We start from the raw sequence: 27,496 nt of genomic DNA, 5'->3' as shown, positions 1-27,496 counted from the left end.
GTCTTTCACCTCCTTCATTCAGTTTATTCCTAGTTATTTTGTTCTTTTTGATGTGATTGTAAATGGGATTGTTTTCTTGCTTTCTCTTTATGGTAGTTCATTATTAGAGTATAGAGATGCAACAGATTTCTGTATGTGAATCTTGTATTCTACAAATTTATTGAATTCATTTATTCTAATAGGGTTTTTGGTGTACACTTTAGGGTTTTCTGTATATACTGTCATGTCATCTGTAAATAGTGACAGTTTTACTTGTTTACTTCCAATTTGGATGGCTTTTATTTCCTTTTCTTGCCCGATGGCTGTGGCTAAGACTTGCAATACTACATTACATAGAAATGATGAGAGTAGGCATCCTTGTCTTGTACATGATTTTAGAGGAAAAGTTTTCTGCTTTTCACCATTGAGTATGATATTTGCTGTGGGTTTGTCATAAATGTCCTTTATTAGGTTGAGATATATTCCCTGTATACCAACTTTGTTAAAATTTTTATCATGAAGGGATATTGAATTTTCTAAATGCTTTTTCTCCATCTGTTGAGATGATCATGTGTTTTTTATCCTTTATTTTGTTAATGTGGTGTATCACATTGATTGATATGTGGATATTGAACCATACATGCATCCCTTGGATAAATCCCAGTTGATCATGGTGTATGATCCTTTTTATATATCATTGAATTCGGTTTGCCAATTATTTTATTTTTATTTATTTTTTTATTTTTTTTTTTTGCGGTACGCGGGCCTCTCACTGTTGTGGCCTCTCCTGTTGCGGAGCACAGGCTCCGGACGCGCAGGCTCAGTGGCCATGGCTCACGGGCCCAGCCGCTCCGCAGCATGTGGGATCTTCCCAGACAGGGGCACAAACCCATGTCCCCTGCATCGGCAGGCAGACTCTCAACCACTGCGCCACCAGGGAAGCCCGGTCTGCCAATATTTTATTGGGGATTTTTACATCTGTATTCATCAGATATTGGTCTGTGATTTTCTTTTTTTCTAGTGTCTTTGTCTGGTTTTGGTATCAGGGTAATGGTGGCCTTGTAGAATGAATTTGGAAGTGTTGCATCCTCTTCAGTTTTTTGGAATAGCTTGAGAAGGATAGGTTTTAACTATTTTTTAATGTTTTGTACAATCCCCTTGGAAGCCATCTGGTCTTGGATTTTTGTTTGTTGGGAGTTTTTTGATTTCTGATTCTATTTCAGTACTTTTAATCAGTCTGTTTGCATCAGCTATTTCTTCCTGATTCAGTCTTGGAAGATTGTATGTTTCTAGGAATTATCCATTTCTTCTAGGTTGTCCAATCTTTTGACCTATAACTGTTCATAGTATTCTTTTATGATTGTTTGTATCTTTGTGATACCAGTTGTAATTTCTTCTCTTGGATTTCTTATTTTGTTTATTTGGATCCTCTCTCTTTTTTCCTTAATGAGCCCAGCTAAAGGGTTATCAATTTTGTCTTTTCAAAAGATCAACTCTTGGTTTCATTGATCATTTATGTTTTTTTGCCTCTGTTTTATGTATTTCCTCTCTGATCTGTATGATTTTCATCTTTCTGCTTACTTTGACCTTTCTTTAAAATTAATTTATTTTTTATTTGTTTATTTTTGGCTGCATTGGGTCTTCGTTGCTGCACGCAGGCTTTCTCTAGTTGTGGTGAGCGGGGGCTACTCTTTGTTGTGGTGCGTGTGCTTCTCATTGTGGTGGCTTCTCTCGTTGCAGAGCATGGGCTCTAGGTGTGCAGGCTCAGTAGTTGTGGCACGCGGGCTCAGTAGTTGTGGCTCGTGGGCTCTAGAGCGCAGGCTCAGTAGTTGTGGTGCACAGGCTTAGTTGCTCCACTAAGACTGTGGGATCTTCCCGGACCAGGGATTGAACCCTTGTCTCCTGCATCAGCAGGTGGATTCTTAACCACTGCGGCACCAGGGAAGTTCTACTTTGACCTTCTTTTCCTTCTGATTTTTATTTCTGATTCCTTTAGGTGACAGGGTAAGTTGCTTCTTTGTGATTTTTTTTATTTCTTGAGGTGAGCTTGTATTGCAATAATCTTCCCTATTAGAGCTGCTTTTGCTGTGCCCCACAGATTTGGGAAAGTTATTTTTTTCTTTTTCTTTTTCTCAAGGTATTTTCTGATTGCTTCTTTAATTCCTTCGTTGACCCATTTATTTTTTATTAACTTGTTGTTTAGTCTCCACATGTTTGTGTTTTCTCCATTTTTCCTCCTGTAATTGATTTCTAGTTTTATACCATTATAGTTGTAAAAGATGCTTGATATAATTTCTAAACTTTTAAATTTGTTGAGACTTGTTTTGTGGCCTAGTATGTGATTTATCCTGGAGAATGTTCCATGTGCACTTGAAAACAACATGTGTTCTGCTGCTTTTGGATAGAATGTTCTGTATATATCTATTAAGTTCATCTTATTTAATGTGTCATATAAGGTCCTTGTTTCCTTACTGATTTTCCTTCTAGATAATCTGTCCATTGATGTAAGTGGGGTGTTAAATTTCCCTACTATTATTGTGTTACTGTCAATTTCTCCGTTTGTTTGTTAGTATTTGCTTTATGTATTTAGCTATTCTTATTATTAGGTACATATATGTTTATATATGTATATCCCTTGCTTGTATTGATACCTTTATTAATATATATTGCCCTTCTTTGTCTTGTTATAGATTTCGTTTTAAAATATACTTCGTCTGATACAAGTTCTGCTACACCAGCCTTCTTTTCGTTTTCATTTGCATGAAATATCTTTTTCCATCCCCTCATGTTCAGTCTGTATGTCTTTAGCTCTAAAGTGAGTCTCTTGTAGGCAGCAGATAGATGGGAGTTTTTAAAATCCAATCAGCCACACTATGCCTTTTGATTGGAGCATTTAGTCCATTGACATTTAAAGTGATTATTGATAGGTATGCACTTATTGCTATTTTGTTACTTGTTTTCTGGTTGTTGTTGTAGTTTTACTCTGTTCTTTTTCCTTTTGTGTTTTTTACTATGGTTAAATGACTTTTTTGTGTGTGTTTTGTTTGTGTTCTTTTCCCTTTAGTTTTTGTGTATCTATTGTAGCTTCTTGATTTGTAATTATCATGGAGTTCATATGTGTTGACCTATATCTGTGTATACTTGTTTTAACCTGATAGTCATTTAAGTTCAAACACATTCTAAAAGACCTACGTTTTCATTTTACCCCTGTTCCCCATATTTTGTGTTTTTGGTGTCATATTTTACATTTTCATGTCTATCCCTTAACTGCTTATTGTAGTTATAGTTTAATTTTATAATTTTTGTCTTTTAAGCTTCGTAGTGGCTTATTTTAGTGCTTAATCCACAGCCTTTACTGTACATTTGCCTTTACCTGTGGGATTTTTCTTTCCTGTAATTAAAAATTTTTTTGTTGTAGTCTTTTCTTTTTCACTTAAAGAAGACCATTTAACACTTCTTGTAAGGTCAGTTTAGTATTGATGAACTGTTTCAGATTTTGGTTGTCTGAGAATCTCTTTATCTCTCCTTCAATTCTGAATGTTAACCTTGTTGAGTAGGGTATCCTAGGTTATAGGTTCTTCCCTTTCAGTACTTTAAATATATTATGTCACTCCCTTCTGGCATGCAAAGTTTCTGCAGAAAAATTAGCTAATGCCTCTTTGTTTTTCTCTTGCTGGTTTAAAAATTCTCTCTTTATTATTTACTTTTGCCGTTTAAATTATGATATGTTTTTTTGTGGATCTCTTAGGGTTCATCTTGTTTGGGACTCTGTATTTCTTGTATCTTGAAATCTTTTTCCTTCTTTAGGTTTGGGAAGTTTTCATCCATAATTTCATCATATACATTTTCTACCTTTTTCTCTCTCTCTTCTCCTTCTGGGGCCCCTATAATGCAAATGTTAGTATGCTTGACGTTGTCTCAGAGATCCATTAAACTATCCTTATTTTTTAAGATTTGTTTTCCTTTTTGCTGTTATGACTGGGTGATTTTTATTATTCTACCTTTCAGATTGCTTATGCATTCTTGTATATCACCTAATTTGTTGTTGATTCCTTCTAGTATGATTTTAATTTCACTTACTGTATTTTTCAGCTCTGACTGTTTCTTTTATATTTTCAAGTTTTTTATTAATATTCTAACTTTGTTCATATTTTCTTTTACCATGTTTATTTGGCTTTCTTATTACTATTGATTTAAATTCTTTGTCAGGTAAATTATTTATCTCCATTTTATTAGAGCTTTTTTCCAGTTCTTTTTTTCTTGTTCTGTTGTTTGAAACATATTCCTTTCTTTTATCGTTTTGTTTAACTTTCTCTATGAAATTAGGTGAAGCACTTACCTGTCCTGGTCTTGAAGGTGTGTCCTTGCGTGAGAGTGTCCCTGTGCAGTCTGCACGTGCACATTGGCTTTGTTGAGAGAGCTGGATCTGAAGCGAGCATAGGCTGTGTCTTCCCCCTGGGTGTGCTGGTGAGGGGAAGATAGAGCTGGAGTTGGAGAGACTAGAGTCAAACCAGGTGCGAGCCAGGGTTTCTCCTATGCAAAATGGCCAGTCTGGCTCTATTGGGGATAGGGTTAGGGCCAAAGAGCTGGAGCAGGAGCCCTGGTAGAGTTGTGTTTCTCTTGGGTGTGATTGTAGCCTCCACCTTGCTTGGGTCTGAGGGCTTGGGACTGTACTTCTGTGCTGGTTTCACTTTTTCCTCTGGTGTGCACACCTTGGTTAGAAGCTGGATCAAGGTCGGGGGGTTGGTGCCACACTACTGAGCTGGTTTTGCTCCCACTAGCAATTACAGTCTTTACCATGGAGCTAGTTTCAGTCCTTCCAAGTGTGAGCAGGGATACACTTGCTGGCAGCTGCTGCCCCTGCCCTGGTCAGAAGCGGGGCTGGGGTCTGAGTTAGCTCTGTTCCCTGTAAGGTGCATACTCATTGGCAATAGCAGCCTTTGCCCTCGTGGAGAGAAGTGCTGAAACGAGGGCCTGGAGCAGGAGCCTAGTGAGGGCTGGGGCAGCACATGTCTGGGGAGTCCTAACAAACTTACCAGAGCCCCAGGCAAAAATGTGGCCCAAAATGGCAAATAGGAAATCCAGAAGTTCACACATGCCCTAGTGGAAGTCAAAGAAGGAAGAGTTCTGATGGACTCGCAGATTCCTGGGGTCGAGTTTGGAGGGCACCTAAGGTGGTAGACCTCACAGTTAGAGGCCATGTTAGGGACTACAGCATTATCAGGTGCTAGCACTCATCCTGAGGAAATGGGTAATCTTGTAGTATCAGGAGGAAACAGAGGGATCAGAAGCCAATACCCAAAGACCAAGCAGGGTGAGGCTGTACAGTTGAGGCCAGCACGGATCCAGAAAATGAGAATCTGTTCCTTTACTGCCAGGATGCTGTACCCAGATACCATCCCAGCGAAGAAGAGTAGATGGGAGAGATCCCACAACAGGGAAGCATAGTCTTGAGGAGGGGTTTGAACTTTGAACTGGCTGAGTTTATATCCTGAATTAACTGGCACACCAAACCAAAAGTGTAGGGGCTGCTTTGTGTAATGTAATGATTAAGATATTGGTTCTAGAGCCAACTTGACTGGACTTGAGTTCCAGATCTGCCCCTCAGGAGTGATGAACTTTGCATAAGACTATTTATTTCTCTTTTCCTCAGTTTTTTCATTTGTTATGAGAATTAAATATATTAATGTTGTAAAATGCTCAGAATGCCACATTAGTGTCAGGTTACCTTAAAGACATGCAGGAAGACTGTAGGGGGAAGTCAATATAGATTTTTCTGAACCGAGATATGATTATTTCTGTAAAGTTTGGCTAGGCCAATTCACATTCTGCCATGGGCCAAGAGCTCTTTCTGGAGGTCACTGCTCTTCCTGTGAAGAATAAATGCGACATAGGTAACTGAATGCAACTGACTAAATTTCTAGTTAATCTTCTCATACTGACTTATGCCTCTAGGTGCTGAATTAGAAATCCAAGAACAGTCAAATTTCCTCTGAAATTTTGCAATTAACTCCCCTTAGAAGATGGATTATATATTACTCATGTGTTTGATGGTGTACTTTTATTCCTTTCATTCACCATGACATGCACTGCTGTTGTTTCTTGTCCTAAACTTATCATCTTCTGGCATGATGAGAAGACATGGAGATTGTTCTGTTTAACCAGCATTGTTGAGCAGCTTCTAGTTTGTCAGGCATTGTGCTGAACTCTAATGTGGGCTCTGGATATCTCAAAATGAAAAGGAGCTCACCTGCTAAAGCACAGCTCAGTGAAGCATTGTGAGTTTTATAATATGGGACCATGCTAACTAACATTGGGTGGAAAGTGCATGTGTGTGGATTGGTGGGGGTGGGGGTCTCTCTCTGTTTTATCTTATTGTGTGTAATCACCTATTAGTGTTTTTCCATATTCCCCTATTTTTTTTTTTTCTGTTTTGGGATCACATTTTCCAGTTTCGCTAATGTTTGTAAATTGCCTAGCATTCCTAAATTTTTCTAAAATTTGACCGATAGAAATGACCCTAAAGAAGCTCTATTCCTGTCCACTAACTTGGAGATCCCACTCTCATCTCTTTTCTGTTTCATTTCCCACCATTGAATTCAAATTCTGAGAATGGGCAGAGGTCCCAGGTTTTGAAGAAATCTTGGAATAGTCTTTAACATAACAGAAACTTAAGGCACTATGATATCCCTTAATACAATGCCCTGCATATTTCATTTTTCTTTAATTGACTCTTACTTCTTTTAAGGAGATATATTAGGAACATAATTTCCAAAACCTTCACTATGTAGAGACAAACATGTGGCTAGTCCTGATGATGTCCCAGGGAGACTTGGGGCCAATTCTTTGAGATCCAAGGTCTCAGAGATCTCATTTCATCTGTGCCCATGCTTGAGCACCCCTCTCCTATTGCTGAGGGCTTGTTATTATACGTAAAGTAGATTCACATTGACTGGTGTTCAGGAGGACTCTTTCCTTTCACTGCTGGTAGACTTTGTCCAAGTCCTTGCAGGGCCATAGCTGTATTGGATTGTACTGTTTTATTAAGATCCTTATAAAACTTATGCTGATTGCAAGGAAGGCAACCTAGATCCTCTATTTACTATTTCAGGTTGATCATTCTGAATCACCTACCTACTTTCCAAATAACTGATGAGATACTTATCAAGATCTTGTTTTCAGATAGAAACACCTATTTCCACGACTGAGCAAATATAAGAAGCTGCTTCATTCAGTTTTTCAGCAATTTGAATCAATCTTTTTTTTCTTAAATGATAAACAAGCAAACCTTTTTTTTCCTCAAAATTTTTTCCTTTTTACATGGCACTTACATTGAGGATTTTTAGGGTGATCACCACAAGGAAAAAATGATTTCAAAATCTATTTTGATGACTGAGAGGGCACAAATGAGAGGAGAAAACAATCAACTGCATTTTTGTTTTGTCAGGGAACAAGGGAGTTCTATTAATAAACACTTCAGTAAATCTATCAGTTGAAGAATATGACTGTGTGATGTTGTGCCCCTGTCTTGTGCAGCGGTGCTATCTGAACAGATTGAATCTCAAAATCATGGGGACAGGGTCAAGCTAAATTTAAATGTAAGATACCTAAAGGTCTGCCCATCAATTTACTGGGAATGTAGGAGTTTGGAGTAAATTTAGATTTCTCTGCTCACAGCTTTTTATTATTTCAGTTATGTATTGCATAAGGTAATGTTGTATATCTATAAAATGAGGAGACTAGAAGATCTTTGAAGATTCAGGTTTAAGATGCTGTATTTCCATGATTCTTTAACCTTTGAAGGAATTAGAGAAAACAACTGTGATGCAAACTGTACTTTTGTCACTTTAGACTTGTAGAATGTCACAGCTTGAAGTGATTTTTTTTTTTTTTTTGCGGTACGTGGGCCTCTCACTGCTGTGGCCTCTCCTGTTGCGGAGCACAGGCTCCGGACGCGCAGGCTCAGCAGCCATGGCTCATGGGCCCAGCCGCTCCGTGGCATGTGGGATCTTCCCGGACCGGGGCACGAACCCGTGTCCCCTGCATCGGCAGGCAGACTCTCAACCACTGTGCCACCAGGGAAGCCCTTGAAGTGATTTTTATATCTGATATCTTCTTTTTAGCCCAGGGTGTGTTGCTATTTAAATGACCTTGGATTCATGGGTTATACCCTACTGATAAAATTGTATATCACTGGAGACTTCACAGCTCTTCCTAGCAGCACATCCCAGTGCCTCATAAATCTTAAGGTAAGGGAGTTTTCCTTATGGCCAAGGTTTTAGTGCCTTTGAACGTATTGCCATTACCTATACTTTTTGGACGTCCCAAAGCCCTTTTGAAAAAACATAAAAAGTTGTGTTCTTTTTGTTGTTGTTGTTATTCTTGTGCATGCTCTATTAAGATAACACAGTTCACTTCAAAGCATTAAAATATATTGTCAAACGTCTGAATCTTAACATTTTATACTAGTTTACTAAATGACTAGAAGTTATATTTGCCTTCTGTTTTGTTTTTCAAAAATTTACTTTTCTTTTTTGATCCCTTTTTGAACTCCTATGTCCCTGACTAAATGTGAAGTTAACTGTGAGTTCTGAACCAAGGCAGCTTTTAGGGATGGATAGTTTAATAAAGATAATGAGAAATTTATTAGCACTTATGACTGAAGGCCTGTGGGATTCTTGTTTTGGTTCATATGAGTCTATTTTACAGTGGTAAGAATTATAAATAATGATTTTTACCTGTAAATTTAAGGAAAATATGCTTTTGATGGGCTTGTTAGGTAACACCTAGAAAAGCTGTAAGCATGTACTGAGCTATAACAGGCAGCCTTCACTATGTCCACACCATTGCCCATTACTTCTTTCCCTTTTCTTGCTGGACTATAGGGTTGCTCCTCATACTACTTCCTCATTCTTTTTCTGGTATAATGAATAGCATATGGCAGATATCAGCTTCACTCAAGTTTCAGTGTTTCATTGCAGCTGAAGTGACTTGCCAGATTTTCTAGTTTGTCTGTTGCTCTTATAGTCACTTTTACATTCTTCTTCCTGCTTCACAAGTAGAAAAGATGCACTAATGGATGCCAACATTGGCACTCATAGATCAGGTATTGGACTGGGGACGCCTTTCATGAGCAGTTTTTACTTCCCTCTCTCCTGATTCAGTTCAGGCAAGAGAATTTGAGCAAGAGCCAGGACATGTGGCAGCCTTTAAGTTTCTTCCAAATTTTATGAGCTCAGAATCTAATGTGGAGTCCACCCTTCTATCACTGGCCTTGACATCATAGAATTTACACTACCACTCTGCCCTTGAAACTTGGAAATTGCCTGTTATCCAGGTCATTGGAGGAGTTTGCTTATTGATTCTGAAGCTGCTATTTGGTAACAATTCAAAGTGTAATGTAGAGACCTCATCTCCCAAATCCTCTCTTGTGTGCTCTCTCTTATACAGCAGGGTGTAATTTTGCTTGTGGTATATGTAAGCACCTTTTCCCAGCATGCCCTCATCTAAACATGCCTTTCCTTGTGCCAGACACTATTATGCTCTATCAATTTATTATTCTCAAGGCTTTAGTTATGTCACTGTGCCAGGTATGCCTAATATTTTGTTCATCTAAAATAGCATTATGTTATTATAAATAGAATGCACATTTGGAGATGGAAATACACTATTCATTAGGTGTACCAGTACAGACCATTGGCCTCTGGCCATGCTCCTCTAATGGTGTAATTTCCATACCCCAGGGGATACGGTTATGTATCCTCTCTTTATTTTGAAGGCTATAATTGTAAACACATGTCTTGACTGGATACCTTATATCAATAGCCTTCATCGACTCTGCCAGAAGAGTGAACAGTGTAATGCAACATCAAAGGAAACCCAAAGAAACGTTGTTTTATTATTTGAGATATATTTGGGCTGGGCTCATAGTAGCTTATTGCTAGATTTGAAAATCAAACATTAGGCTAAGGCTGAGCGGTTTTAGGGGAGCAACCTTAGTACCAAACAGATGAGATAAAAAATGTTAGAGTAAAAAGAGTTCATTGTAGCAATCTGCATGGCAAAACAACCAAATCTAACATAATACATAAGTCAGAGGCTGTTATCAGTTACATGCCTTTAGTTTATTTACTTTATAATTTTCTGGATATGTCTGGAATAATTTGTGAATTTTCAGTGAAAAAGTTCCTCCGGTTTCTCTATTTACTTTCATTTAGAGGGCATCATTTGTGAACCTGTGGCCTGGTTATAGTCAATAAAAACTAGTTACAAGTAAACAAATAAACACCAAATTCTCTAGTGGCCACTTGGCTTGGAGCATGAGTTTTAAAAGTTAATTGATGGTTGATCACTCTTGGATATTGTTAGTCTTCCTTCATGTATAAACGTTCTCTTAAACAAAACCCTATTAAATTATTTTCTTAAGGGAAAAAAATATATTTACAGTGAGTAGTAAAAACTGAAATATTTATTTTGCCTTTTCCTAGAAATCAGTGATTCTGCCTTCTTTTTTTTGTATTATAAATTCTTCTATTAGTTAATGAGGCTGTGCCAAAACAATTAAAATTTTGAGAAAAATTTTCTGAATTTTATAATTCTCATCACAAAAATCTAAAGTCTGTTTTTGGAGTTGTATTTATTTTTATGGAGTGTTCTTGTAGAATTCCAGTGAATTTGCTATACCCTATGGGAGTCCAGTTTCTGAGCTGTAGGGAGGTGCTGTGGGAACCTTTCTAACAGTAATGCGGAAGTTAGAGTTTAATGGCATAAGGACAATCATGTCGAAGAAGGTGGGTTTGGCGCCTTCTTCATTGGTAGGAGAACAGCAGACATCATGAGCCTTTGTTCAAAGGACACATTTGTGTCAGCTGGCCATACTGTGTTAGCAAAGGAGGCTGAAACCTTATTCCCCACCTTCCACCCTAGGATCAGTACATATTGTTCAAGAAAGGTCTCCTTTAACCAAGAGGAAGGCTTTTTTTTTTTTTTAGTATGGAAAATGACTTTAGAATGACTGACATTTACCAACTAAAATGCTCTATTTTCCCAAATGTTTAATAATGTGTTTTTTACTGATATAAAGACAGGCTGAGTGACAAAAGCTTCTGTAAGAATTTAATCACATTGTGCCTAAAAAAGAGGATGCACTTATAATTTAGTTATAATAGGGAATCAGTATTTAAAAAATCTAAGTGTTTCTGAGGAAAGTTTAGGGGGATTCACACTATGATTAAATTTGTGGCATTAATACACCCAGCAAAACTTACAAGTTCTTGCAGCAATGTTCCTTACATTTTTCATGTTATGGCACCCACATAAAATTATATTATCTCTATGCTACATTAGAATAAACAGACAAAGCTACTAAGATCAAAGACTGGGGTGAATTACTGCCCACTTCCCCTAAGAATTATGCGACTGATATATGTGTGTGCCCTTAGATTGTACATTTCTTTCTGTCCTTCCTTCTTTTCTTTCCTTAATGTAACTTATTTCAGAAGAGTAGGAAAAAGAAGATATATTTTTTACTCTTGATTTTCCCATTGATTTCAAGGAGTATAAATTCAGACAAATTATTCACAATTTCAGACCTTCTGTTTCAATTAATAGGCATTCTGTTGTTTTAAAAAGTAGAGCTTATTTCTTTAAAACCAAATCTAACCATGCTCTGTTGAGCCCACAATGCCTAACAGAATACCATTGGCCTGATTAATATTCACACCATAGAAAGAGATGTTGAAAACAGCACAGATAAACCAAAAGTTGGAAATGAAAATAATGTGCCAAAAAGTTTGCAGCAAATTCCTGCTTCACTTGCCCCAATTTTAATTGACGAAATTTTAATTTAATTGATTTATTTTGGTATTTAAAAAAATAATCATAAACAATTTATTTTCAGCTAAGTTTCAGAGACAGGTGACTTTGAACCTTGCATTTTATTATATTAATTCCAATGTGTTGTCCTTATAGATATTTGAAATCCCCCCCTTTTCATTTTTTAAAATTTCTTTTCCTTCTTTACTCCCTCACTCCCTCCTAATCTCCTTTTCTTCCTCCCTTTCTTTTTTTCTTTCTTTTTCACGTAAAGAGCTTCTGAATTTTTAAGTCAGTTCCTAAAGGCAAGAGCAGAAGCCTAGCATTTGAGATGTGGTATGTGCAGGAGAATCATAAATGTGGCACTTTTTATGTTTCTTTTCATTTTTATTCTTTTTGTTTTTTTATTGCAGAAAGTTGAAAAATATTGGGTTCATTAAGGATACTTTCATTTGTTTACCTTGTGTTGTAATAAAAAATTCATAAAGATGGAAAGCCATTCAAAAAACGGAGTTTTATTTAGATTATGAACAGGTTAATGTTTTCAGTGTATGTTTTAATTAGAAAGTGTAACCCTTGGACACAGTTTGGATTCATTCAGTTCAGTTCTTCAAACATTTTACATTTAGCAACCTCGAAAAGTTATTATTCATTTATTTGATTTATAAAATGCATTCATCACCTTGGCCCCTGGGTGTATTTACAACCGTGATGCAAATTTATTTAATACAGCATTGGTTGATTCTTTTCCAGCAAGTAGATTTCCTCACCTCCCTCCTGTAGCCACCATGATTCAGGAGAATAGCCAGTTGGAACAGATGGACCATGCAACTGGGCTTTAAAGGAGAAATTTAAATTGTTGTTATACCTCAAGAGGAAATGAGTCTGTGCAAAATATCTTTCTCTTGCTGGTCAGGTGGGTGGAATCTCCAACAAGCATGTACTACTTGGCCTAAACAGCTAAGGTTATGCATCCCTCATCCCCCTGAAAAAGAGCCAGGGCAGCAAAAAATAAATTTTGTAATACTTCACTTACATATTAGGCTGCCAAGAAACACTGCAGTGCAAGTGGCATGAGCCCTGCACAGCCAAGGTCTTTCAAATGTTGCTTTAAAAAATATTTTTTTTCCAGACATCAAGTTCTGGTGAATGCAGGATAATATGAGGTTAAATGTACATAACTGGAGTCATCTTGCTTTGGTTTAAATCCAGGTCTTTTATAAGGCTTTTCTTCAGTAAAATGAGAATAAAATAGCACCTAATTCACTGGATGGTTGTGTGGATTCAATGAGATAGTGCATACAAAGTGTCTCTAACAGAAATGCCATATAGGAAGAGCTCAATAAATGTTGGGTTGTAGTTTTTCATGGAATTTATAATTAGAGAGTTGTCTGCCTTGGAGGAGGCCTAAATGACCAGTTTTGGGACACTATAACCTACATTAAAATAAAAATAATATGCTTCCATCATTGAAATGTTTTCCCTTACTGATGAATATTGATGAAAAGTTTCTGGATAAACTCATTGTGGAACTGCCAACATAAAATGACCTGATTGTCATGAAGATTTTAACACAGTGTTGACACTGATGTTGACATAACATGAACATAAAATCTCTGGGCCACACAGTATCGGTGAGTAATGCTGATCACCCTCATAAGCCATTTGCATCATCTCTATCTACCCAATAAGAGATGAAATACATTTTAGGTATAAGCAAAAGTTTTCACTGCAGCACTGTTTACAATAGGCAAGACGTGGAAACAACCTAAATGTCTATCAACAGGTGAATGGATAAAGAAGATTTGGTACATATATACAATGGAATATTACTCAGCCATTGAAAAGAATGAAATAATGCCATTTGCAGCAACATGGATGGGCCTGGAAATTATCATAGTGAATGAAGTAAGTCAGACAGAGAAAGACAAATATATGATATCGCTTATATGCGGGATCTAAAAAAAAAAATGATACAAATGAACTTACAAAACAGAAACAGACTCACAGACCTAGAGAACAAACTTATGGTTACCGGGGGGGAAGGGTGTGAGGGAGGGATAGATTGGAAGTTTGGGATTGACATGTACACACTGTTATATTTAAAATAAAATGCCTTTCCATGAAAAAGAAAAAAAGTATTCCATTAGTTGTTCACAATAGGAATGAGTTTCATAAAGTGATTATTTGGGGGCTATGGGGAATATAGTAATAAGTGAGAAAGTTTAGAGGATATTTATTTTGTCCTGTGAAACATTTATTATTTTGAGGCAGAAGCCACTGGGTGAGGACCTAGGATATATAGTCTCTTTTATTCCCAATATTTTCCCTATTGCTCCATTTTGTGTCTGTAGGGATACACATCTGACTGAGAAAAGCCCTCTCAGCTCTAAAGGAATTCATGGAAACTGAGCCAGTCCTCAGACCCAGTCTATAGTCTGTGGTTTAACTGCTATCTGTGGGAAGATTGAGGGGGAGGGGTCAGTGTTCACCCCAGCATTCATGCCCTTGTTACTTATCTTTTGATTTGCCTAGAACCCAGGTATAAAATCCTATTTCAGCATTACACATGAAGAACGTGAAAATTAATTGAATAATTGTGGCTTTGTTATTTAACTCCAGAATATTTATTTAAAAAGAGAGAAAGTTGATGTTGTCTGGTTATTCTTTGTATATACATTTATAAATAATTGTATGAGTAATAAATTTCCACTTTTAAAATTTTAATTTATTTAGTAGTACTTCTATTTTTTTCTTGCTTCCATATCAAATGTAAAGTATACTCATATCAGTAACACCTCTCATTCAAATTCTATGATTTTTTTTTTTTTTTTTTTGGTGGTACGCGGGCCTCTCACTGCTGTGGCCTCTCCCGTTGCGGAGCACAGGCTCCGGACGCGCAGGCTCAGCGGCCATGGCTCACGGGCCCAGCCGCTCCGCGGCATGTGGAATCTTCCCGGACCGGGGCACGAACCCGTGTCCCCTGCATTGGCAGGCGGACTCTCAACCACTGCGCCACCAGGGAAGCCCTGAATTTTTTTTATTGGGATATAAAGATAACTTTTTCCTACTTCCCTCATACAAAGTTGGTAATAATTGATTAGATAGATTTTTGTCAGCCATTTTGACCTCCAAGGGAACTTAGAGCCCTTTTCTCACCCCCAAGGGTTACCCCAATTGCTAACACACCACATTCTATGCTTAAGAGGTGAGAGCACAGGTCTGGATTGACCAAAATGGCAGCCCATGTAGGAAAAGGGTGCTCTCTCCTTTCGCATGAGTCTATGTAATACAGGCCTACAAACATCTTCCTTGGCATCTTTCCCCTTCCCTTACTCCAGAGAAAGATCTGGGGTATGTAGTATGGGAAAGGCCACTCTAGATTAGGAAAAAATTCTTGGACATTTCTTCCTCTTGGCTCTCTATATCTCATGAAGGAAGGCCCTTACTTCCCTTAGATGTATAGATTTGGGATTTGGGTTGGGGCTTTGTGTGAAGGCTGGTTCCTTAGATCCACCTGGGAAATTAGATTCTTCCATGAGGTGTAGTAGGTCATCTCCCCGGAATTCTGTAATGGGATTTGGGAACCAGAGTGTCTTCTAGTAATAAAGGGTTTCTTGGCCCAGGTTTTTGAAGATTCTGTTGTTGTTGTTGTTGTTGTTAAGGGGTGGGTGGTGAGGGGTCAGAATTGGGATATTCCTCAGCCCCTAGCCAACTACCACCTCTTAACGTAAGCCGTATATCCTCATCTGTTGCTGTGTTGATAGTGAGCCTCAGCTCCTACTGAGTGGGGTGGATAGGTTATTGTTTTCAGTGTCATCACTTGGGAAAATAAGACTAAAATTCACTGGTGATTATTATTTTCTCTTGCTCAGTAATCTTCAGAATATGGTAGGTCTGATTGTTTGATTTCTATTATCTCCATCTGCGTAGAATATAGGGCTCAGTACTTATGTAAAGAACACTGTGTAACTGAGCCTACAGAAGACAAACCAGTGAGGAGGATTTTTATTAAGATGGAAATATCTGAAATATGTAGCCATGGGAATGTACATAACTTCTCTCAAAGGATGTCTATAGGGTCTGCCTGGTGCTAATTCTCAGAAGAAAAAGCATTGAGTTGCATGTGAAATAAATTGTGGAAGATTTCTCTCCTGGAGTTTAAAATTTTGTGACACTCCTAAATCCAGTAGAAGACAGAAGAAAGATTGTATGAATTTATGCAACAAAATATATTTGAGTTTATCCCATGTCTAACAACATAGATATGAAGTAAAGGAAAACATCCTCATACCACCAAAAATGCGTTTCTTTAACAAGCACTAGTTGGGAGAGGGTGTGACCCTTCTAAAGGGTTCTAGTCCAGACACTTATTGTAAAATGGGGTAATCGGATGTCTTCTAAATTCGCAAATTCTTTGGGGTGCATTTGAGTTGTGCTTTTTACTTTAAATGTTCAGTGGAATGCTGAGATGAGTCCTACCTGTATCTCTGTCAGCAAGAGGTTTCCCACCATGTGTATTGGAACTAGGTGTGTTACTTCTATTAATTCTTTTGCCGTTACAGTAGCACTATGCTAATTCTAACAGGCTAGTCAGTGTCATATTTGTTCCCAGCTAATTTCATTCTTAGATTCTCAGGAGGTAGAGGAATGGGGAATGGGGAATGGTGTGATGATATAGCTGCCTTTCATTTAATTTTTATTGTTGTTTAGATGTTTACACCTATTAGAATGACTATAACCAGACATTTTATGCTGCGCTAATCTTTGTGGTCTGTAGGAGAAGACATATTTATGAAAATATGATATAATCTTTATTCTTTAGGGGTGGAAGCAATTTTTGAAGGGAAATTTACATGGAAGCTTAACTTATAACAAAAGATGAAAGTGGAGACTTCCGGGAAGATGGCGGAAGAGTAAGACGCGGAGATCACCTTCCTCCCCACAGATACACCAGAAATACATCTACGCGTGGAACAACTCCTACGGAGCACCTACTGAACGCTGGCAGAAGACCTCAGACCTCCCAAAAGGCAAGGAACCCCCCACGTACCTGGTTAGGGCAAAAGAAAAAACTAAACAGAGACAAAAGGATAGGGACGGGTCCTGCACCAGCGGGAGAGAGCTGTGAAGGAGGAAAAGTGTCCACACACTAGGAAGCCCCTTCGCGGGTGGAGACTTCGGGAGGCGGAGTGGGGGAGCTTGGGAGCCGCGGAGGAGAGCACAGCAACAGGGGTGCGGAGGGCAAAGCGGACAGATTCCAGCGCAGAGGATCGGGCCGACCGGAACTCACCAGCCGAGAGGCTTTTCTGCTCGCCCGCCGGGGCGGGCGGGACTGGGAGCTGAGGCTCCGGCTTTTGTCGGAGCGCCGGGAGAGGACTGGGGTTGGCGGCGTGAACACAGCCTGCAGGGCGTTGGTGCGCCGCGGCTGGCCGGGAGAGAGTCCGGGGAAGGGTCTGGACCTGCCGAAGAGGCAAGAGACTTTTACGTCCCTCTTTGTTTCCTGGTGCGCGAGGAGAGGGGATTAAGAACGCTGCTTGAGAGAGCTCCAGGGACGGGCGCGAGCCGCGGCTGGGGGTGCGGGGCCCGGAGACGGACATGGGACGCTAGGGCCGCTGCTGCCGCCACCAGGAGGCCTGTGTGCGAACACAGGTCACTGGCCACGCGCCCTTCCGGGGAGCCTGTGCAGCCCGCCACTGCCGGGGTCCCGGGATCCAGGGACAACTCGCCCGGGAGATCGCACGGCGCGCCTCAGGCTGCAACGTCACGCCGGCCTCTGCCGCTGCAGGCCCGCCCCACACTCCGTGACCCTCCCTACCCCCCGGCCTGAGTGAGCCAGAGCCTCCGAATCAGCGGCTCCTTTAACCCCGTCCTGTCTGAGCAAAGAACAGACGCCCTCCGGCGACCTACACGCACAGGCGGGGCCAAATCCAAAGCTGAGCCCCTGGGAGCTGTGAGAACAAAGAAGAGAAAGGGAAATCTCTCCCAGCAGCCTCAGAAGCAGCGGATTAAAGCTCCACAATCAACTTGATATACCCTGCATCTGTGGAATACCTGAATAGTCAACGAATCATCCCAAATTAAGGAGCCCTGTGGATGAAAGGCTCTTGGTGCTGCAGCCAGGAGTCAGTGCTGTGCCTCTGAGGTGGGAGAGCCAACTTCAGGACACTGGTCCACAAGAGGCCTCCCAGCTGCACATAATATCAAACAGCAAAAATCTCCGAGAGATCTCCATCTCAACGCCAGCACCCAGCTTCACTCAACGACCAGCAAGCTACAGTGCTGGACATCCTATGCCAAACAACTAGCAAGACAGGAACACAACCCCACCCATTAGCAGAGAGGCTGCCCAAAATCATAATAAGTCTACAGACACCCCAAAACACACCACCAGACGTGGACCTGCCCACCAGAAAGACAAGATCCAGCCTCATCCACCAGAACACAGGCACTAGTACCCTCCACCAGGAAGCCGACACAACCCACTGAACCAACCTTAGCCACTGGGGACAGACACAAAAAACAACAGGAACTACGAACCTTCAGCCTGCAAAAAAGGAGACCCCAAACACAGTAAGATAAGCAAAATGAAAAGACAGAAAAACACACAGCAGATGAAGGAGCAAGATAAAAACCCACCAGACCTAACAAATGAAGAGGAAATAGGCAGTCTACCGGAAAAAGAATTCAGAATAATGATAGTAAGGTTGATCCGAAATCTTGGAGATAGAATGGACAATAGAATGGACAAAATGCAAGAATCAGTTAACAAGGACCTAGAAGAACTAAAGATGAAACAGGCAATGATGAACAACACAATAAATGAAATTAAAAGTACTCTAGATGGGATCAATAGCAGAATAACTGAGGCAGAAGAACGGATAAGTGACCTGGAAGATAAAATAGTGGAAATAACTACTGCAGAGCAGAATAAAGAAAAAAGAATGAAAAGAACTGAGGACAGTCTCAGAGACCTCTGGGACAACATTAAACGCACCAACATTCGAATTATAGGGGTCCCAGAAGAAGAAGAGAAAAAGAAAGGGACTGAGAAAATATTTGAAGAGATTATAGTTGAAAACTTCCCTAATATGGGAAAGGAAATAGTTAATCAAGTCCAGGAAGCACAGAGAGTCCCATACAGGATAAATCCAAGGAGAAATACGCCAAGACACATATTAATCAAACTGTCAAAAATTAAATACAAAGAAAACATATTAAAAGCAGCAAGGGAAAAACAACAAATAACACACAAGGGAATCCCCATAAGGTTAACAGCTGATCTTTCAGCAGAAACTCTGCAAGCCAGAAGGGAGTGGCAGGACATATTGAAAGTGTTGAAGGAGAAAAACCTGCAACCAAGATTACTCTACCCAGCAAGGATCTCATTCAGATTTGATGGAGAAATTAAAACCTTTACAGACAAGCAAAAGCTGAGAGAGTTCAGCACCACCAAACCAGCTCTACAACAACTGCTAAAGGAACTTCTCTAGGCAAGAAACACAAAAGAAGGAAAAGACCTACAATAACAAACCCCAAACAATTAAGAAAATGGGAATGGGAACACACATATCGATAATTACCTTAAATGTAAATGGACTAAATGCTCCCACCAAAAGACACAGATTGGCTGAATGGATACAAAAACAAGACCCATATATTTGCTGTCTACAAGAGACCCACTTCAGACCTAGAGACACATACAGACTGAAAGTAAGGGGATGGAAAAAGGTATTTCATGCAAATGGAAACCAAAAGAAAGCTGGAGTAGCAATTCTCATATAAGTTATATATATATATATATATATATATATATATATATGTAGTTTGCTTGAGTGCAGTGTTTTTTGTTTTCTGTACTGAATTCATTAGCATGGGTCGGTATAAAATTTAGCATAGGTCAATATGTAATTTGTAAACTAATAAGGTCTTAAAAGTGAGGAATTAAGTCTTTTAAATTTAATTATTTATTGCAAAGAGCAGAATAGCATACATAAACAGGTGCCTAAGGAAAACTTGTATTCTAATATGGAACTCTCATGAACACCTTTTTTTTTCTTCTAACGGTATGATAGTAGGCCATTTGATTATTTTTATGGCTTTAACTTTACAACAATGAAATATTCGTAAATTTTAAAAAGTATTTTTCTTTATTTGATGCGGGTGGGATACTGGAGAAATGAAAGGTCAAACATCTATTGAGGAATCCATACTTGTCTATATATTGTGTACTTTTATTTCAAGAACTGATTTAAAATTCCTAAAAGGATGCTATAATAAGTTATTATGCCATTTTACAGACTGAATTAAGTGAATTTCAGGGAGGTATGAAACTTGCCTAAGGCTATCCAGCTACCAAGCGGTAGAAGTGAGAATTAAATCCAGGTATACCTATAAAAAAAAATAAAAAAAAAAATAAAAAAAAAAAGAAGGCGAGGGCAGCACCAGGGTATGGGGTTGTTAGTTTTATAGGGGTGAGTAATTTCATACGCTGATGAGTGGGAGGAGTATTCCAGCTATTTTGGGGAAGGGGTGGGGATTTCTAGGAATTGAGCCACCGCCCACTTTTTGACCTTTATGGTCATCCTTGGAACTGTCGTGGCACCTGTGGGTGTGTCGCTTAGCTTGCTGATGTGTTACAATGAGTGTATACTGAGGCTCAAGGTCTAGTGGAAGTAGACTCGTCCGCCATCTTGGACCTATTTTGTTCTAATCAGTTTATGTTGTGTCCTCGGGCTATGTAATTCTTTTAAAGGTTGTGCCCTGCCCCCTTTCCTCCTGTTTCATATTGAATATATAATATTTACCAGAGTATGTTTTAATAATTAATACATGATATATTGTATAATTAATTTATATATCATATATATAATGATATCTATAGGTATTTGTTCTAATAAGTCATTAAAAATAAATGAATATTCTTTTTCTTTCATAAAAAAAATATATATATAAAAAAAAAAAAAAAAGATGAAAGTGAAGATAGAGGGGGCCCTGTGTTTCTACTTGACCTCTTCCTTGCGTGAGTCCTAAGAAAAGTTTTCCCCTGAGTATATAGCAATATTTTAAAGTCTTGGAGGGAGGTGAATTTGCTGAGATCAATGTTAACCATTTCTACATTCATTAATTTATTTAGTCATTCAGTATTTGTGGAAAGCCCTCCAAATGCCAGATTGTGTTGTCATGCTGTTGTTTCTGATAACAATAATAACTAGTATTCACTGAAAGTTTATCGCATATATCAGGGATGGATGATCTCAATTCTCTTAAGTAGTAACTATTAAGTAGTAACTATTAGCATCTCAATTTTACAGTTGAAATAATTGAGGCTTAGAGGAGTTAAGAACCAGGTTTAAGGTCAGACAACTAGTAAATAGGAGAGCAAGAGATTTTTTACTTTGGTTGTTTGATTCTCAAGCCAACTCTTAGACATCATACTCTCTCCCTATAATAATATCGAACGCTAATTTTAAGGCTACTATGTTCCAAGGTAAACACTTTCAGATATATTCTGTTTTAATCCTCTCAAAATTTCTATGTCCAGACATTATTATTATCCCTTATTTTATGCTTGGGGGAATGAAAGCAAAAAAAAAAAAAAGTCTCCCTATTGTCACAAACCAGGTGGTGACAGAGTTAAGATATGAACCCAGAAGGCATATGTATGTTCTTAAATACCAGTCTCTAATAAATAAAAACAGTTCATGTTCTCAGGAATCTAGCTTATGGTAAGTAGAATTTAGATATAGATATCCAAATTTTAAAAATCCAGTATAAATAGATGCTTACCTCAATGGAGGTATAGACAAATATTTTCGAAAATGTTAATTTTAGCCTAGTGCCTTAATGGCTCCCTTCCTATTTCAAACCTAAAAGCAGCTTTTACACATTCTCTTTCATTAGCTCTGGGATTCCTCCATTCTCTGCTTCCCACCCTTCACTTAAAACCTTTGGTAGCTTTTGGCGTGGTTTCTCTGATTTCCCTCCTATGGGCAAAATTTCCTCTTTGCCTGTCTCAGAAATGCACATATTTTAACAATCGGCCTGCTCTTAGGTGCCTGCTGTATCTTCTCCCATTCCATTCTGGCCTCTCACCCAGATGCGTGATCTGCAGTTTGCCCCTGTGCCCAGTGTTGCATCCAAGGAAAGGTATCTTTCCTTGGATGCAACACTCCACTCTGGGCCAGCAATTTTTGAGTAGGCTCTTTGAGTGGCCTTTTGCTATTCAAACTGTGGTTGGTACAGTAACATACATATTACCTGGGAACTTGTAAGAAATGTAGAATCTTTGGTTTCACCTTATACCTACTGAATCAGTGTGAATCTTGATGAGATCCCAGGTGATCTGTATCCTTGAGAAGCACTGGTCTAGTTGGTGAGATCGTACTGGAGTATGGAAGAATTTCAAGTTCATTATGTACTGATAGGGAAGCTGTCACAGTGGAAGTAGTATTTTGATGATACTACAGGAATGACAGGGGTTTTCTGGGGGTCAGGTAAGGACAGTATCTGTCTTAGGGTTCTCCAGAGAAAGAGAACCAATAGGAAATGTATATGAAGAGATTTATTATAAGATATTCGCTCACATGATTTTAGAGGCTGAGAAGTCCCTCGATCTGCCATCCGCAAACTGGAGACTCAGGAAAGCCAGTAGTGTAGTTTGAAGGCCTGAGAGTCAGAGAGCTGATAGTATAGGTTTCAGTCTGGGTCTGAACGCCTGAGAACCAGGAGTGCCAATGGCAGGAGAAGGTCAATGTCCCAGCTCAAGTAGCCAGGCAGAGTTAATTCAACTTTTCTTTTCCTTTTTGTTCTGTTCATGCCCTCAGTGGATTGAGTGATGCCCATCCACGTTGGGGAGGGCCATCTGCTTTACTTGGTCCACCACTCCAAATGCTAATCTCTTCTGGACACATCCTCATAGACACATACAGAAATAATATTTAACCAGCTGTCTGGACATATTGTGGCCTAGTCAAGCTGACACATAAAATTAATTATCACAGCATTCCATGCTGAAGAAACAGCATGTGCAGTGGCATAACTGGGGAACTAGAGATGGATATGGTGGCTTTAAACCATGGTTGTAGTGACACTCCTCCCATCAAGTGTACCTTTAATCTGGGTGGGCTTGTGACTGCTTTGTCCAGTAGAGTGTTGTATGTAGACGTGGTACTGACTTCCAAGGCTAGCTTATAAAAGGCCATGCAACTATTACATGCTTATGAAACCCTGAGCCACCATGTAAGTTATTTGAATAACCTGAGACTGTCATGCTAATATGCATTAAGATTCATTGAAAGGTTTTAAAGGGAAACATGATATTCGCAAGACCATTGGCAAGGTAAGCTAGTTAAAAAGCTGTTGCAATGTGTTTGAAGAAAAATGATAAGATTTTGGACTAGGAAAGTGTTATTTGGAATGGAGAAAATAAATGTGAAAACCACATAGGAAGTAAAATTTGCAAGACTTGATTGATTAGATGTAAGGATGAGGTAAGATATCTCATTTGGATGTCTGGATTATTGGAATTGCCATTTATAAAAAGGGAGATGCTTTAGTGGGAAGAGAATGAGTGTATGTCTCGGGAAATATCCAGTTAGAGACATACAGATGGCAGTTGGGTTTGGATTGGTACTAATTAATGTATACATCACAATTTCAGATATACTCTTTCACGCATGCCAATTCTGAATAATTGGTGGTGGCTGTCTGGAAGGGTGAGTTGAAGATTCTGAGAGTGGTCTTGGCTTGATCAGTGATTGATGTTTACCTGGGGTAAAGCCAAAGGGAATGATCATTTGCCTGATGTATATATTTGCCAACTTAGATAGTAATGGTAGGAAGTGTCAAGATATTATGATATTGAAAGGTAATGATAATCAAATTACGGTTCAGTGGGGGAACAACAACATTTATCTGTTTTGAAACCTTCCTGTACTTAGTTGAATATGATGAAGTCTGAAAAATATTCGTCTAACCCATCATTATTTGTGGCATGATGCTTTGTGGGGACTGACCCACTGTGATCCTGGATAACTATAAGAGCTGGCATTGGTGAGGAAGTATCTTAGGCTTCCAGCTAAGTGAAAACAATGGGAAGAAGTAGAATCATGGAATTATAGAATTGGAAAGAAATTTGAAGTTTGGTCATTCCAGCCCTCTCATTTTACTGAGAAGGAGATTGAAGCTTGAGAAGATGTGCCTTGCCTAAGATCACTTAGCTTTATAAGCTCTGAAATTGCTTTGAAATCTCTATAATAAATTTTTCTTCTTATGACAGAGCCAGTACTGGAAGCTAGCCTAACTGCACTGTGATGACATTGGCTTACGATGAACTAGATCAAGTGCACAGCAGAAAGAAATTACTGTGTAACTGCCCAGGGTGAATCAAGGATTCCTTCCACATTGAAGATATCTGTTCCCACCCATGGCTATCGGAAGCTGGTCTGCTGCTAGCTGTGGAGCCCAGAAGATACCTTCAAGTTTTCAGGGAAGGATAATAGATGGTTGGGAGAGTTTCCAGAATCGTGGTTTCTGTAACATCTGTAGCCTCAGAACTTAGGAAGAGCAAGTACAAAATGTGTTTTTGCAAATGTTTTTCAGGATTTAAGGCCTAACCTGCTTAACAGATTGTCTTGCTTAAAAAACATGACTGGTTTTAGCTGACAAGTTGGATTTTATGAACTGATCGATCCCAGCTGCCAGTTGTCAAGGCCAGAGGATGTTCCAAATTGGCAGTCCCCAAAGACCTTGAGTTGATTGGCTTAAAGTGGGAAAAGAAAGATATGGGGGGGTGGAGAAAATAGAATTTTATAAAGCTAATATAATTTTGAAAGTATCTGAAATACAAATATCCGTTAGAACACACAAAAAAGTGAAAATAGTCTAAGCTGTATTCTGCTTTGTGGGTGGTTCTAATGCTTTCTAAGGTTGTAGGTGACCTCCTTCATCTTTTATTTGCTCCTTGTTGGATTTTCTAATAGTAAAATCATACTCATGTTTAGTGAAAAGTGTGTCTATATCTTGACTACTTCTAAGTTTGAATTATGTAGCTTCTTAAGAAGGAAGCTATGTTTTGAGTTCATGAAAGTATTCTTATTTTGACAAAAACACCAAGCATCTATGTCTTAAGAAAGACATGGTGAAACCTTTTACTTGGATAATTGGATAGATTTTTGAGTTGTAAATGAGACAGTGTTTGAAATTCAGTTTTTAAATTTTATTGTGAGATCTAAGTCCATATTTGAACGCGTTATTAACAATGCTAATAATGCTAATGATACCACCATTTACTTTAACTCTTTATGCCTTATCTCCCATGATTTGTACCTATCGCATTGAGTTATAAAGGTGACATGAGTTAACCTATGCAAAATACTTAGAATAGTGCTTGTTACATAATTAATGCTTGATAAGTGCTATTATAATTATAAATCATAGCAATGTAGAGGTAATGCTACAAATAGTATTGGTCAAGTACATAATAAAACTCTAAATTAATTGTTAAAGTGTAATTTAGCTAAAAAAATCAGTGATTACTCTTCAGAAGTGTACATGCTTAGTACTTTAAACAATGTCTAGAAAAGATCATCCATGATTCATCTAACTATATGATGAGATTACAAATATTTAGTTTATGCATGTTGGCATTTCCACCTGTGACTGTGTTTTGCAGTCCAAGTGGCCTTGGTACTGTCTTTTATCCAGGCACTGAGTTTCTAAAGGTGAAGCTCTGCTTAAAGCATAAGTTTCCAAAACATCAATTAGGTATTTAGTTATTTGGATTGGTGATGTCTTCTTCTTACATTCCTTCCTATTGCTTACAGGGAGGTGGCTATCTCTTTTAATTATAAATCTACGTGGCCCCATTGGAAGAAAAGTCAAACACTTTTGATACTGAATTAAGTAAATAATGAGGGGGCATTGTCAGTGCTGCTAAACTAGTTACTTTAAGGGCAAGCGTGGGGCTTCCCTGGTGGCGCAGTGGTTGAGAGTCCGCCTGCCGATGCCGGGGACACGGGTTCGTGCCCGGGTCCGGGAGGATCCCACATGCCGCAGAGCGGCTGGGCCCATGAGCCATGGCCGCTGGGCCTGCGCGTCTGGAGCCTATGTTCCGCAACGGGAGAGACAGCAGTGAGAGGCCCACGTACCGCAAAAAAAAAAAAAAAAAAAAAAAATAAGGGCAAGTGTGAAATGGCAGCTTGCCCTTAAAGTACTGATACTGATCTTCAGTATTTCCTCACTTACCCTGAAGAAAAATTCCCATTGAAAGGAAAATATTACCAAATCTGCTGAACAATAAATGATTTAAGAAACTAAAGTATTTTGAGAACCACTCTCCATAAAGTACCCTGTATTAAGTGAGGTGTAGCATTAAGTCAATTAATATAAATAAATGATTGGCTATTAAAAGTCTGTAATCTGTATTTTATTATTTAAGACACAGCTGATGAAAGTAAAATCAATGATGCAGTTGTTAGAAGTATCATTACATAATTAGAGAGGCATTGGTTCAAATTGTATTGTAGCCATTTTTTGACTTGTGACTGAACTTACTACAAACTTCTTTGTGTCTAATCATGTAGGTAATAAATGCTTGGTAGTGATTATTTTATTATTTGTAGCTAAGAAAGTCAAATTCTGAGAGTATGACTAAGTACATTTTATTATTTAAATGTAATGTCTAGATTCAATTTAAGCTTACTCTAGCAGAAAACCATAATATTTGCAACTTCCTAGTCTCTCCTCCCCTTGCCTCCCTTTCCCTCCCCTGCCCTCCCTCTTCCTGCCCTCTCCAGCTTGCTCTAGCTCTCTGTCTCCCAGGCTGTCTCTATATATACACAAACACACACATGTATATTGGAAAAGGGTATTGACAGGAAAAGGAAAATTAAACCAGCTAATTATTGTCTATTGTACAAAAAGGGCTTAGATATAATTATTTCTGGCAGGCACCATTAGGAAGGCCAGATGACTCTACCACCCCTTCCAAAACTATTTCATATAAGAAATATCACAAAGAAACATATAGTAAATCTAATACAACAAAGATTGGATACTTATTCTGTGTGCTAGGTATTATGCCAATCAATTTACATTCAGCAACTTTATGAAATGGGTACTATTATTATAAATGATTAAGAGATAGAGACAGATTAAGTAAATTTCTAGGGTCACAGAGTTATAAACTAGAAAATTAGGATTCAAACTTAGGTTTGCCTCTGTGCCATAGTTAAACTCGCCAAATGATGGTTAGAGTGTATTAGAAAGTTAGAAATTAAGAGAAAGAAGAACTCTACAAGCTGGAGTGGTCTGGGGAGTCTCATTGGAGGAGGTGTGAGGTCAGCTGTGTTTGGAAGGACAAATAGTATGGTATTTCATTTGAGAGGATGGCTGCAGGAAGAACACAGATGTGCAAAGGTTCACAGTGCATTCTTGTATTAATCAGTTGACCAGTTTGACTCAGGAATGGGTTTAGAAGGTGAGTGATCAGAGGTAAGATTTTCTCAGAGATAAGATATTCTCTTCAACAGCTTTTTTTGAGGTATAATTGACAGACAATGTACAAAGAATACTTAATGTGAACAGTTTGGTGAGTTTTGAACGTATGTTCCTAACCGTGAAACCATCACTGCAATCAATATAATACCCATCACTGACAAAAGTTTCTTAGAGCACCTTTGTAATTTCTCCCTTCCAGTCC

The sequence above is a fragment of the Orcinus orca genome, chromosome 4, assembly GCF_937001465.1.
Source record: "Orcinus orca chromosome 4, mOrcOrc1.1, whole genome shotgun sequence".
Taxonomy (NCBI): Eukaryota; Metazoa; Chordata; class Mammalia; order Artiodactyla; family Delphinidae; genus Orcinus; species Orcinus orca.
This window is presented reverse-complemented; position numbering follows the sequence as displayed.